Source organism: Triturus cristatus, chromosome 4_1 (genome assembly GCF_964204655.1).
Source record: "Triturus cristatus chromosome 4_1, aTriCri1.1, whole genome shotgun sequence".
NCBI classification, from domain to species: Eukaryota; Metazoa; Chordata; class Amphibia; order Caudata; family Salamandridae; genus Triturus; species Triturus cristatus.
The window spans coordinates 173,668,009-173,681,231 of record NC_140585.1 but is presented as its reverse complement, the minus strand read 5'-3'; the positions used below and the strand labels follow the sequence as shown (position 1 = coordinate 173,681,231).

The window sequence follows — 13,223 nt, the reverse complement described above, 5'->3', positions numbered from 1 at the left end:
CTCAGGGTAAAGGGAGAATAAAGGAAGCGAGGCGGGGAAAAGAGGAGCAGAGAGTGGTACAGTGATGAGGTGAGAGATAAGGTGCAGCATGACAACAGGCCTCAGCTCTCCTCTTTGCTGACATATTGAGGACACTCTGCCATAAAGTGCTCAGATGCCTGCTCGCCCTTGGAGCTCCTGTGAAGGTTTTCTGCATCACATCACTAGGTGATCCGCCGATGCTCACCTCCCCAGGACACAGGTGGCTTCTTTGGAAGTGGTATGGACACTAACATGGACGTATAAGCTAGGCCATGTTTGTTTTAGTAGTGGTGCTTTAACTGGGAAGGTGTTTACTACTGCAAGTGAAGCACATGAGGATGGAGCATTGGATAAAACATCACCCTAAATCATCAGTTAATGCTAAAAAGAAAACTGAGTCATGCAAACATGCTAGAGATTATAATTAGGCAAATCGACTCTGCCTCAAACTCAAGGATGTCTGAGACACTAGTAAGCTTCTTGAGAGCACTCTCCGGCCAGGTGATAACATGTGTGTTACCCGGGTCACTCCCAGGTGTATACTCTACAGAGAAGGGTCAGCCTTGGAGAGATACAGCCCAAAGACACTAGATGTTCTCCGTTCAACGTCATCACCATCTCAATGGCAAAAGATGGGCTGAGCAGTGGGGTATCTAACACATAGTCCCTGGAATTCTTTATAGGCCAAACTATGGCACATTACTCTCATTCAGCTGTGACACACTAGTATTTCCAGGTAATAATCACATGATTAGGGAGAACAGAGGAGGCCTTTCCCATTATCATTAAGCTATGAGAACATCCAGGCGCGGCTCGTCCATTTGAGCAGAGAAGCGTCGCCCCACAAGCCCCAGAGCTGAAAAATAAAATGGTAATAAAGTTTATTTATTACCATTTTATTTTTCAGCAACCCGTTCCGAACTTAGTGTCAGGATGGGGCGGGCCACGGCGGCCGAGTGGCGGAAGCAGGGACCATTGCACTTTAAAATACACACGTCTCTTTAGTCGGACGTCTTGGGGCTGCCAGTCAGACATGCGCATTTTAAAGTTATCTAACCCAGCTGTCTTAGACAGCTAGGTTAGAGAAAGTGCAGGCCTCTAGTGTTCTTAGAGAAGTGAAAGAGCCTGCTCTATCCAATCCTGGTGCTGCTCTCATGCTGTGAGACCAGCGCCAGGATTGGTAGTGGATTTTTCTTGTTGGCAGCTTCCAGGAGGAGAGAAGACACACAAGGGAGGACAACGTCGCGCAGCAAGTTTTAAAGGTAAGTGATTTTATTTTTTTGCCCCCACCACCCTCTGTACAAGCCAGCCGCCACTGCATTACTCCAGTCCAACGGTAAGGTGAGTTTGTCTCAGCAGTGATGTTCATACGGTCATTAAGTGCCTCGAAAACATGGGCCTCTTTCAAGTTGGCAGACAATTTTTGAGAGTTGGCCGCTTGACCAATCTAAGTTGCAGAGCCAATTTCGAAAAAGAAAAATTACTATGCACTTGTGTGGACATGTCATGGCTGCCTCTCCATTACATCTATGATTGAGCGGCTTTGTTGGGACTTCGCCTCATCTGAGCCCCTCCTACACTGCTCACATTCCTCTCCTACTAACTGCCCATATCACACCCACACTACACTGCTCACACTTCACAGAGCCAGTCCTAAACCTGTCTAGTGGGATATCTAAATGATGCTGAGTTGGAGTTCACAGCTGTCCAGGAGGATGTTTTCAGGTGTATAACACTATATTGAGGTCAGTAATATCGACTATAAAAAAAATTGCTTTGACTACTTCTTCTACCACAGCATAATCAACATAAGTATTTATTATTCATGACAGTACTGTTACTTACCTAGACTTGCCATGCGATGTATGGATAGGTCAAAGTGATGGATGCAGTATTTTTGTCATTAAATATAACACATGCATTACAGCAGAGGTATATCTCAGAATTAATGATACAAGTATGCATGTATGAATGACCGTAACTTAAATGGGGCCTTGTTCAGGTGTGTATGGTAAAATAGAAGGCAATTAGAGATGGGGAAGATGGTCTGTTCTCTACCCGTCATGCTTTCGAGGGGTGTTACTTACTCAACACTTCACTGCCCACATTACAATCATACTGCACTACCACTGCTCATTCTGACACAACTCTGCCCTCATAGCTCATGCAGCACTCCCACTGCACTGCCTATGCTACTCTGACCACATGACATTGCTCACACTGCACTGATAGTGCATGACTCACACAGATCAAGCAGACTGGAGTCACCTGGATTCTCCCTGCACAACACCCTAAGGCCTGCGTTTGATATTATTCTGCTCTACAAATCACTTGCTCCCCTCCCAGCTCGCTATGTTCCAATCATTAGGTTGCCCTTTGTTGTCCCTTCGATTGTAACGTTCGTTTGATGTGCATCTTTGATTGGTTTGGGTTGGTATCCCTTTGAGGATTGTACTGCAACTTTTACCTTCCTCCCCCTCAAATTGTAAAGCGCTCTGAAATCCTTCAGAATCATGGTCACACTATATAAAACTTTATAAATAAATAAAACCTCACCCTCAACGAACAAACTGGCAAAAAAACAAAGACAAAAAGAACAATTGATGGACAGAATGCAGAACAATGTCATACATTCAATCCAGTACACAGATCTAAGGCTAAATCCATCGTTTTTTTGCTCACCATGCCATTCAAGTTTGGACCCAGCCATAAGCAAATCAGTCTTGACCCTGTCCAGCCCGAACTGCCAAGCTAGGACCTCGCTGGACAGGAAACAAGCATCCGGGGACCGGCTTCAGGGTATCAACCCGACTCCAGTGGCATGGCGAGCACGGAACCCATGATGCTTGTTTCTGGTCCAGGCAGTTCGGGCTGGACTATTCCCATGGGGAGCAGGGTCAAGATTGATTTGCATATGGCCGGGTCCAAACGGTGAGGGAAAAAACATTGGATTAAACCCAGATTTGTGACAGGGGGTGAACGTTAGATATGAGTATTCCGTCCATCATTTGTTCTTTTTCCTTTTGTCGTCTTAAATGGGAGGATTATGCGCAGACGTGGGACCCATGTTCACTGTGCCACTGGATTCAGGTTAGCCTGGCCGATACCTCAAAACTGGTCCCAGGATGCTTGTTCCTGGTCCAGGGAGGACTTGGCCTGGCAGCTTGGGCTGGACTGATCCCATAGGGGGCAGGGTCAAGACTGATTTGTATATAGCTGGATCAAAACTGGGGGGGGGGGGGGCAAGGTGAGCAAAAAGGCAATGTATTAAACCCAGATCTGTGACTAGGGGTGAATGTTTGATTTGTTCAGCGTTCCTTCCAACATTTCTTCTATTTGCTTTTGTAGCCCTAATTGGGAAGGGTATGCCCAGATGTGGGTCCCATGTACACTATTTCACTGTATTGAAGCTAGCCTGGCTGATGAGGGATGATACCCAAAACGGGTACCAGGATGCTTGTTTGTGGTCCAAGGAGGACCTGGCCTGGCAGTTCGGGCTGGACTGGCATGGTGAGCTAAAAAACTATGGATTTAGGCGTAGATCTCTGTACTGGTGTTTGACATTGTTCAGTGTTCTGTCCATCAATTGTTCTTTTTGCATTAATTTGCAGCACAGCACTGCCCATTTTCAGCCCTCTTCTACTTTCACGCAGTACACTGGGCTCTAACTCACACACCCTTTAAAGCGCACAACTGACACTGAGCCAGGTAGGTTCTTTCAATGCCAAAACAAAGACACAATTTCACTGAGTGTGCCAGTTTCAGAAAACCTTGTAACAAAAAAAGAGAGAGGGGCTGGGACCTTAGCTGAAAACTAGATTGGGCCTCCTTGAACTTTATATACTAACAAGGTATCTAGTTGCCAAGTCGTTATTATGCTTGCTCAAAATAAAAAGACCAATAATCTTCTTTCCATTATCCCTTGTGATTTATTTCACTTTTCTTCTGGTTAACTGCAAGATTATTTATACATCTTCTCACTTCTATTGTAAAGAGCAAACTTTTTTTAGAAAAAGTATTCAAATGTACACATCAAAACACATTTAATATTGAAACAATACAAAAACAATAAAGTTATCCCATTGAATTAAAAGACACACAGGGTCTTATTTACAAGCCCCTTGCGCCACTTTTGCGTCACTTTTCCCCATGTTAAAAGTGACGCAAAAGTGGCGCAAGGGGCTTGTAAATCTGCCCCACAATGTGAATGACCTTTCTTAGACTCGTCCTTCATTTAACATATTAGCACCTGGCGGAAAATTCGAATGTACACACAAACACATTTAACCCTGTAACAATACAATGAAAGTCAATGGCTCTGAGGAAAGTATGGGGCATATTATCAAGGACCGGTGTTAAAATTATCGCCGCTTTAGCGGGAGAAAACTGCCACTAAAGCGTCGATAATGGGCTTGATAATATGCCCTGGAGAATTCCAATAGAAGCCCAGGTTCACACCAGGTGATAATTTTAACGCCGTTTCTTGATAATATCCCCCTATACCCACAATCAAACTAACAGTACTTGGGAGAGATTGACAAAATATCCACTCTCCTACTGATAACATTTTGGGTGAGCGGCCCCGGTAGCTTACACCAGAAGGATATAGTATGTTTGTTAAGAAACAGAAACTAAATTCTTGTTCTAAACATGTTTGCCCTTCACAAAAGACATGTGAGAAGATATATAAGAAATCTTGCAGTTAACACAGAAGAAAATTGAAATGAATCACAAGGGGTAATGGAAACACGATTATTGCTCCTTTTATTTTGAGCACGAATAATAAATACTCGGCAGCTAGTTTCAGAAAACCAGCATAAACAGCTCTTCAATTGGCAAAATACTTTGTTCAAAAAAGTTCAGTGAATGACACTAAAGGAAATGTCAGAGAGCCTTACTTCACTGGGCAGGCTTTTAAAGAATATTGCCATGTACTGGAAGAAAAAGTGCATTTCATGGGATGTGCTCCTTACGGGAGAACAATAAAGGGAGCCTGATTGGATTGGACCTTAAAAGAAAAGTGTAATGCAACTTCGTTGGGCAGGATGTGCAAAGAGGCAGCACCAGCTAAACCTTACCAGACTGACCCATCAAAGCAAAGGGCCAATCAGAGACTGAGCAGGGCCGGCTTTAGCGCTGGTGGCGCCAGGTCCGAAAATGTTTGTTGACGCCCCCACCCCCCCCCATGACCACCTCTGCCACGGATTCCCTCATCACCACCCTTTAACAGTGCCCCTCAAGGCTCCAAAACTACTCTCTCTCAGATGCATTTATTAGTTTTATAGCGCCACACATACCAATGTAGATTATCAGAGCACTTTACATCACACACATTACCCAGAGACAATCAATCATACATGTGTAAATCAGTTTATAGGAAACGTTACATAGGACAGAGGACTACAAGGAGTTGTAGTCGACAGTATAGTTTGAGTACTTGGTCTGGAGAAGCACAAACTCAGAATTGAAAATGGAACACCTTGGTTGGGGTTTCACTTTAATAATAAGAATCGATTTCTACCCGAGTAAACACATTTTGCAACATTAGGGTAATGAAAGGCTTGGGGAAAAAGCATAAAGCTTCAGCCGATACCTTGCAGATCTTTCATAACAGTTAATCACCAGTTATTCTGACATTTCTATTGTTGGCTGAAAATTGCTGGAGGCAAAGAACGCAGCAGCAGATGCTTTTAAAACCATATTGTTAGGCGCCCCCACCCGAAGTCAGCACCCAGTATGGTGGCACCCTAGAGCCAACCCTGCCCATGATATCAGCTCTTATCACACGGTTACCCGGCGAGGAGTAGATATCGAACCCTGGCATTGAAAAAGAGCTGGAAACCACTGTAAAGAGTGCCGTGGACTTCCATCTCTTTTTTCGAGGCGTCCCTTAAGGGGTGTGAGAACATCCCGGGCCATAGGTACCAGCCTATTCAAGCTTTGGTGGCAGAGTGGGGGAAAAAGTGCCTCTAAGGTACTTCTCGGCACAAGGCCCTGCCCCCTCCAAGGCCCCGCCTTGTCTCACACGGTGAGATTTTTGTTCAAGTTGGCAGGTTTGAGGACTACCTATCCTTCCCACTCTGTACAAGGCCCCCTGCATATGGCTTCTTTCCACGCAGACCATTTTAGAACAATAACAGCAACTTAATAACAGCGCGGAATACTTGTCTCTTGCTGCGTAAAAAATAGGCTTTGATATTATTACTCAGCTTAATTACACTCATTTTATTACCCTCAAAACAATACAAACGTTGAGTTCAACCCACTGAACTATCTCATGTCACCTCACGCAGATTAGCGGACCTGCTTGGCTGGTCGAAACAAGAAAAGAACATACAAAATAGGGAACCCGGACAGCAAACAGGCCAAGGACACAAAAGGAATGGAGGAACCATGCCAACACCAAAGACGGCTGCTCACATGGAAATATTCAAAAGACCACACTGCCACGTGTTTGCAGTATTCAATTGGCCACACAACCATGTCTGAAAGTTTTTCACGATCCCCTGATCTTATGTGACAAAACACCTTCCAGGAGATGCGGGTGATGGAGGAGAGGGGCGGTCTCTGTTACACATAACTTCGCAGTCTCGTCTCCTCCCCAGGGTTGATTTCAGTAGGGTCGGCAAGAGCATAAGCAGAGGGAGAAAGTGGGAAATAGAAACGGAGGCAGGACTTTAAGCGGGCCGTGTCCTGCCGGTGCTCATGACCAGCAGTTCTAAAAAGTAGGTGCTCAGATCTGGGTCCCTATCGGGCTCTCCGTTATTGCCCTCACCCTCAGGATAATAAAAAAAAAAAATCTTAACTCTGCAACAGTGTCAACCTTCACGGACTTTGATGCAACTTCAAAGAGACTCGTAGGTCTTTCACAGTTTCATAATGTCTGAATTGAAGCATTTTTAATATTCTATACAACAAAGCCATAGTTGTTGCTTATTTATCTTATGCAAGTAACAACCATTAGCAAAGCCAATAGTCCTGGCATGTTGTAGGTGTAATTTTACTTGTATTATATATCTGGATGCAATGACAGAAGCAGCAAATTGTTAGTCAGGCAGCACACTATGCTAAACACACATTTTTTAGCTTACCTTTAAACCACGCCCTAATTACATTCTCCCTCAGTTGACCTAACTCACCTTTATGCTGCAGAGAGGGTCTCTGTGTTCAAAATCCCGTGAACTGGAGAGAGCGCGCCAGTAATGTTAGCTGCCGGAAATATCTATTGACTTTTCCAGGGCCCGCCCCCGCCCGCGTCCCGCGATGTTACAGGCAGGCGGCAGCTGAGCTAATCAAAACACTTACAGAGCAACGCATGGGCGGGCAAAAGCGTGCCTCCTGATTTGTTAACACGTTTTCCTCTCTTCCATTTCTACGAAGATTAACATCGTAGAAAAGAAAGAGGGGCAATCGTTTAACAGTGCAGGCTTTTGGAGTGACCGCCGATTTTAGACACAGATATGGTGGGTCCCGGCCCCCCCCTGACCTTGGCACCCGGTGCGCTCGCAAAGCCAGCCCTGAGCACGTATCACACTCAAGAACGCCTACTCTTCACCGAAAGAAACAGCAGCGAGTGCGCCATCCTTCCCGCACACACACAGTTTTACAAAAATCTGTACAAAACCCCGTCCGTATCAAGTTCATCGTGTTTTATTTATTTATTTATTTTACAAAAAAAGACACATTGTCTTGGCCATTGTTCAATCTGTTGTACTTGCGTCTCCTGCGGCCACCGGCTCTGCCTTGACACCCTCTTGTTTCACCTCGGGTCTGCTCCACTGAGCCCGGTTCCCGAGAGTCGGCAGAGGATGAAGCCAGGATGCTTCGACGTAGCGGTAGGCGAGAAAGTGTTCCGCAACACCGTGTCGAGTGCAGCTCCGGACGTTGTAGCAATCAAAGGATGGAGAAGTCCAGTTAAAATGAATTCGGGATCTCACGCTTCACACACATCACTACTGGTAACAGTTACAAAACGCATCACTACTGGTAACAGTTACAAAACGCATCACTACTGGTAACAGTTACAAAACGCAGACGCACGAGCGCGCCCCAACACACATACACACAATCGATAGAGGCACTCCTGCTATATTAACCATGGGGAAGGAGAATGGATAAGTTGCGAAGTAAAGGGCTGATTCACAAGCGACGTAGTAAAAATGCGCTCATTTGTTTAAACATTCATCCAATTGTAGTTTTACTACTTTGTGGAATTCACGAAATGCGTTTGTAGTCTGCTTGGAAACTCTCTGCATGGTGTAGAATTCTATGGTAAATCAAACCTCACAATTACAAAATAACTTCACCAGATGAGGAGGGGGCTGGGCCTTCGAGGGGACGGGGCATGGTGTTAGGAGCTATCTAAGAGGCACTCTGCCCCTCACCAAGCCCCCCCCCAAAAAACACAAGCATTTGCATTGCACTAGGTCTCACATTAATGAGAGTCTGAGGCATTGGCATTGTAAATAGCAATGCCTTTTATTTATGTGTTGTTTTTAAAACAGATAAAAGACATTGTCATTTACAATGCCAATAGCTTAAACTCTTGCAAATGCGAGACCTATTGCGTTGCAAATGCGTGTTTTAAATTTTTTAAAAAGTGTTAGGAGAGAGCGTGCAGGACAAAGCTTTTGAGAAAATAGTGCCTGGAGGATGTAATTAAATGCTACCGAGCAACAACACACATACCAGGGGGTGTCGCTACTGGAGGTTAAAAAATGAGACAAGGCGATACTAAGGAGGGACTACTAAGCCTTTTGACCAATGAACATCTACAGTTTACAGTGCACAATCAATCAATCAATCAGTCATTTGTAAAGCGCACTACACACCCGTGAGGGTCTCAAGGGGAGGGGGGAGGGGGGTGCTGCTACTTCTCAAAGAGCCAGATCTTGAGGAGTCTCCTGAAGGTGAGCAGGTCCTGGGTCTGCCGCAGGTGGGTAGGGAGGGTGTTCCAAGTCTTGGCGGCGAGGAAGGAGAAGGACCTGCCATCGGAGGTTGATCGTTGGATGCGGGGGACGGCAGCGAGGGCGAGGCTGGCGGAGCGGAGCTGGCGGGTGGGGGTGTAGAAGTTGAGTCTGCTGTTCAGGTAGGCTGGTCCAGTGTTGTGGAGTGCTTTGTGTGCATGGGTGAGGAGCTTGAAAGTGATCCTCTTCTTGATGGGGAGCCAGTGCAGGTCTCTCAGGTGGGGGGTGATGTGGCTGCGGTGTGGGATGTTGAGGATCAGTCGGGCGGAGGCGTTTTGGATGCGTTGCAGTCGTTGTAGGTGTTTGGCCGGGATTCCTGCGTAGAGTGTATTGCCGTAGTCCAGCCTGCTGCTGACGAGGGCTTGGGTCACCGTTCTTCTGGTTTCGGTCGGGATCCATTTGTAGATCCTGCGGAGCGTGTTGTAGCAGGAGGAGGAGACGACGTTGACCTGTTTCGACATTGAGAGGGAGGAGTCGAGTATGAATCCTAGGTTGCGTGCGTGGTCCGTGGGTGTCGGTGCTGTTCCCAGTGTGGTCGGCCACCATGAGTCGGCCCAGGCAGAGGGGGTGGGGCCGAGGATGAGGACCTCCGTTTTGTCCGAGTTCAGTTTCAGACGGCTGCTCCTCATCCATTCGGCGACGGCCTTCATTCCCTCGTGGAGGTTGGTCTTGGCGGTGTGCGGTTCCTTGGTGAGGGAGAGGATGAGCTGGGTGTCGTCGGCATAGGAGATGATGTTCAGGTCGTGCTGGCGGGCTACTTGTGCGAGGGGGCCATGTAGATGTTGAACAGGGTAGGGCTGAGGGATGAACCCTGGGGTACGCCGCAGCTGATGTCGGTGGCCTTGGATCGGAAGGGTGGGAGGCGGACTCTCTGGGTTCTGCAGGTGAGGAAGGATGTGGTCCAGTCCAGGGCCTTCTCCTGGATTTTGGCTTCTTGGAGGCGTGTCTTTAGTGTGCGGTGGCAGACCGTGACACAAGCCAATGAAAAATGTTGGTGGAGAGTGGGTGGCGCTTCAAGTCTCTATCTCAATACATCATGGCTCGCAGAGCAGCGCATGCAATGCCCTGGCTCGACCTAAAAAGTGTCATTGTAGCTGTCAGCGATGTCCTGGACGTCAGTTGTTTGCAGTCTCCGGAAAAACCTGGAAGTCTACTGTTTACAGTGGTTTTCAGCTAGTTTACCCTGCCACCTTGTGATTTTGTCTCCTCAACAGGTGATCATGTGAAGGGAGCAGAAATCGTGTGACACATGGTGGCACTGTGTGAGTTGACAGGTATAGGTAAATCATGTGCTTTTCCACTCGGGATGAACCCACACAGGGAGATGGAATGGAAACCGTTGTTTGGGGTTGAGTTCCTTGTGAGCGGTCAACCTCCAGTAGCCCACCTCCAGCAGCACCAACTCTGATTACTCATACAGAAGTTCTTAGTGGCTAGACATGGATAAAGGTTGTACGAAAGGTAAGGCCCGGAGGAGGCTCTGGAACGAGATAAGATGGCAGTAAATTTGGAATTCTTAGGGCTTATTTACAAGTCGCTTGCACAGCCGGTACGTTACTTTTCCCCACATAAAAAGTAACGCAACGGACACGCAAGGGGCTTGTAAATAAGCACCTTAAGTTTAATCTCTGTGGCACAAATTCAGTCACTGCATCATTACCCCCTCATTGGTCACCGTTGTCCCAGTCATCACAATGGAAGGCAGGCAGCCCTGTCCACCACAGGTCCTTTAGCACGCTTTAAGGACAAAGTCCTACCTTTATGTCCATGATCTACATGGACTTAAGGCTCCTGCTCCAACATCCAGTTCTATGGTCTTTCCTATCCCTCAGAGTTAAGTGCAACACTAAAATGGATTGCTGTTTGTTTGGAATATATATGCTCCTTACTTGTACGCTCTCATCGCTCGGCAGGGTTTCTCTGGTTAGACCTATTTGCGGCTCCATGGATCTCCATGCTCCCGGTGTTTTGCACGGAGATGTTTTGCACACAGGCCTGGGCGGTGGATGCCCTGTCAGATCCCTGGCCACCGGGTCTTCTATATGCCTTCCCCCTATTACATTGCTTCCAAGGGTTCTTCAGAAGATTCAGAGTATATCAGTGATCCTGATGGCACCTTTTTGGCCCAGACTTTGTTTGCTCTTCTGATGTCTCTCTCCAAGGGTCGGTTTTTCAAGTTCCCGTCAGTCCCCTCCCCCTTGCAGTTTCTGGTGATGTCTCAGACTCAGTTGCTCCACCTCAGTCTAAGTGCTTGGAACTTGAGAAGTTGAGTTTGGTGTCCTTTGGCTGTTCTTCCCTGGCGGTGGAACAGAATCAGCACTCTAGGAAGGTTATACCAGGGCTTCTTATAGTAAGTATTGGTGTTATTTGTCTTTTTGGTATTCCTCTAAATCCTTTGGCCCAATTTCTGTTGACCCTTTCCAGATTTAGCATTTCCTGAAATATGGTTTTCTGAAGAAGCTGTCTTCTCCAACTCTCGCTGCTCAGTGGGCTGCCTTTAAATCATGTAGGGGTGTCGGGAGTGATTTGTCTGCTGTTACTCCTTTGGTCTACAATTTGTTGAAAAGTTTTCATTTGCAGAACAGTTGGTTTGGGTGTCCGCTAAAGTTGTGTTTCTTTTAGCCATCACTACGGCTAGGCGAACTGGGGAGTTGGATTCTCTGGTCATTCATTCCCTGTATCTGCGCATTTTGCCTGATAGAGTGACTCTCAAATCCTGATCCTAGTTTTATTCCTAAAATTAATTCTAAATTTCATTCTGATCAGGAATTGATTTTGCCAAGGTGATGATCCGCGGCCGGATATTACCCACCCTTGATGTTAGACGTACTCTTCTGTTTTATTTCGATCGCACTAAGGAGTTCAGAGTTTCCAATTACCTCTTTGTTGCTTTTGGGAGCAAAGGTAAACAGGTGCCTGTTTCTACTTTGAGTCGATGGGTTTGACAAGCTATTTCTCAGGTCTATAAGTCGGTTGGTGAGTTCCCTCCTTCTCAGATTCAAGGTCGTTCCAACAGGTCTGTCTCCACTTCCTGGGCTGAGGTTGGTGGGGTTTCTATTCAGGAAATTTGCTGGGCTGCTACCTGGGCATCCTATCACACGTTCGTCAAAAATTACAGGTTGGATGTGTTGACTGACACTTCTGATAATTTTGGTTTAAATAGTGTGAAGATAGCAACGCAGTAATTGTTGTGCCTATATTCAACTCATTTTGTATCATTGTCAGATGGAACAGTGTGTTTTGTTCACGGCTTGTGACATCCTCACGTGTTGGGATGACTGGAGCAAGAGGGACCAATGAAGAGGTAATGATTTATTACTAACCGGTAACTTTCCTTACCCCAAATATGGTCCCCCTGCTTCCCAGTCAGACCCCCTCCCTCCCTGGTGAGGGGTTCTCCACCTCCCTTCTCAGGTGTCTTGTTACTAACAGAACGGGACGTGGGAAGAGAAGCCTTAATTCCATGTAGGTCATGGACATAAAGGTAGGACTTTGTTCTTAAAGCGTGGTAAAGGATTTGTGGTGGGTGGGTGCTAGAAATGGTGATCTCTAATTGGCAGTGGTATACACCCTGGCCAAATAGGGTCCCTTCCTTCTAGCCAGGTTGAGTAAAGTACACACCTAAGTTTGCCTGTGCTCACCCTTTGGTAGCTTTGCACAGAGCAGTCAGGCTAAACTACAGAGGCAATGTGTAAAGCATTTGTGTATAACCCATAGTAACCCAGTGAAGACACCACAAATGGACACTACACTAGTTTAGAAAAATAAAGTATCTTTATCTAAACCAAACAAGACCAAAACAACAAAAATCCAACATATAGATATCAAAATATGACTTTTAAAAGGTAAAAATAGGTAAAAATATGCAGCACTTTTTAAACTCAAAGCACCTGGGATGCGTCAGAATCAAAGACGAAAATAGGAGCAGGGGAGGTGAGGTGAGGTGCCAGAAAAGCAAAGCGATGCATTGGTTCCTTACTCTCAGGGAAGGTGCTGCGCTGGTTCGTTACTCACAGAGAAGGTGGTGCGTTGGTTCCTTGCTCCCAGTGGAGGTGATGCATTGGTTCCTTACTGCTAGGCAGGGGGGGTGATGCGTCAGTTCCTTACTATAAGAGGAGATGATGCGTCAGCTTCTTGCTGTGAGGGGAGGTTATGCATCAGTTTCTTACTGCAAGGGGGGAGTGATGCGTCATTCTTACGGAAACGTGGCCTCGGTTCCTTACTGAAGCCCAGCAT

The 13,223-nt window shown here is 46.4% G+C and overlaps 1 protein-coding gene across 5 annotated transcripts in view; it reads right to left on the bottom strand.

Moving 5' to 3' along the window:
- The window catches only part of LOC146853832 (membrane-spanning 4-domains subfamily A member 4A-like), a 242,673-nt gene extending 235,359 nt beyond the window's left edge, over positions 1-7,314 (bottom strand). For all 5 annotated transcript variants that reach the window (XM_085650405.1, XM_085650409.1, XM_085650404.1 and 2 more), the window contains exon 1: positions 7,161-7,314. The gene's annotated coding sequence lies outside the window, so the exon portion shown is untranslated. The remainder of the gene's footprint in view (positions 1-7,160) is intronic.
- Between the last annotated feature and the right edge of the window lie 5,909 nt (positions 7,315-13,223).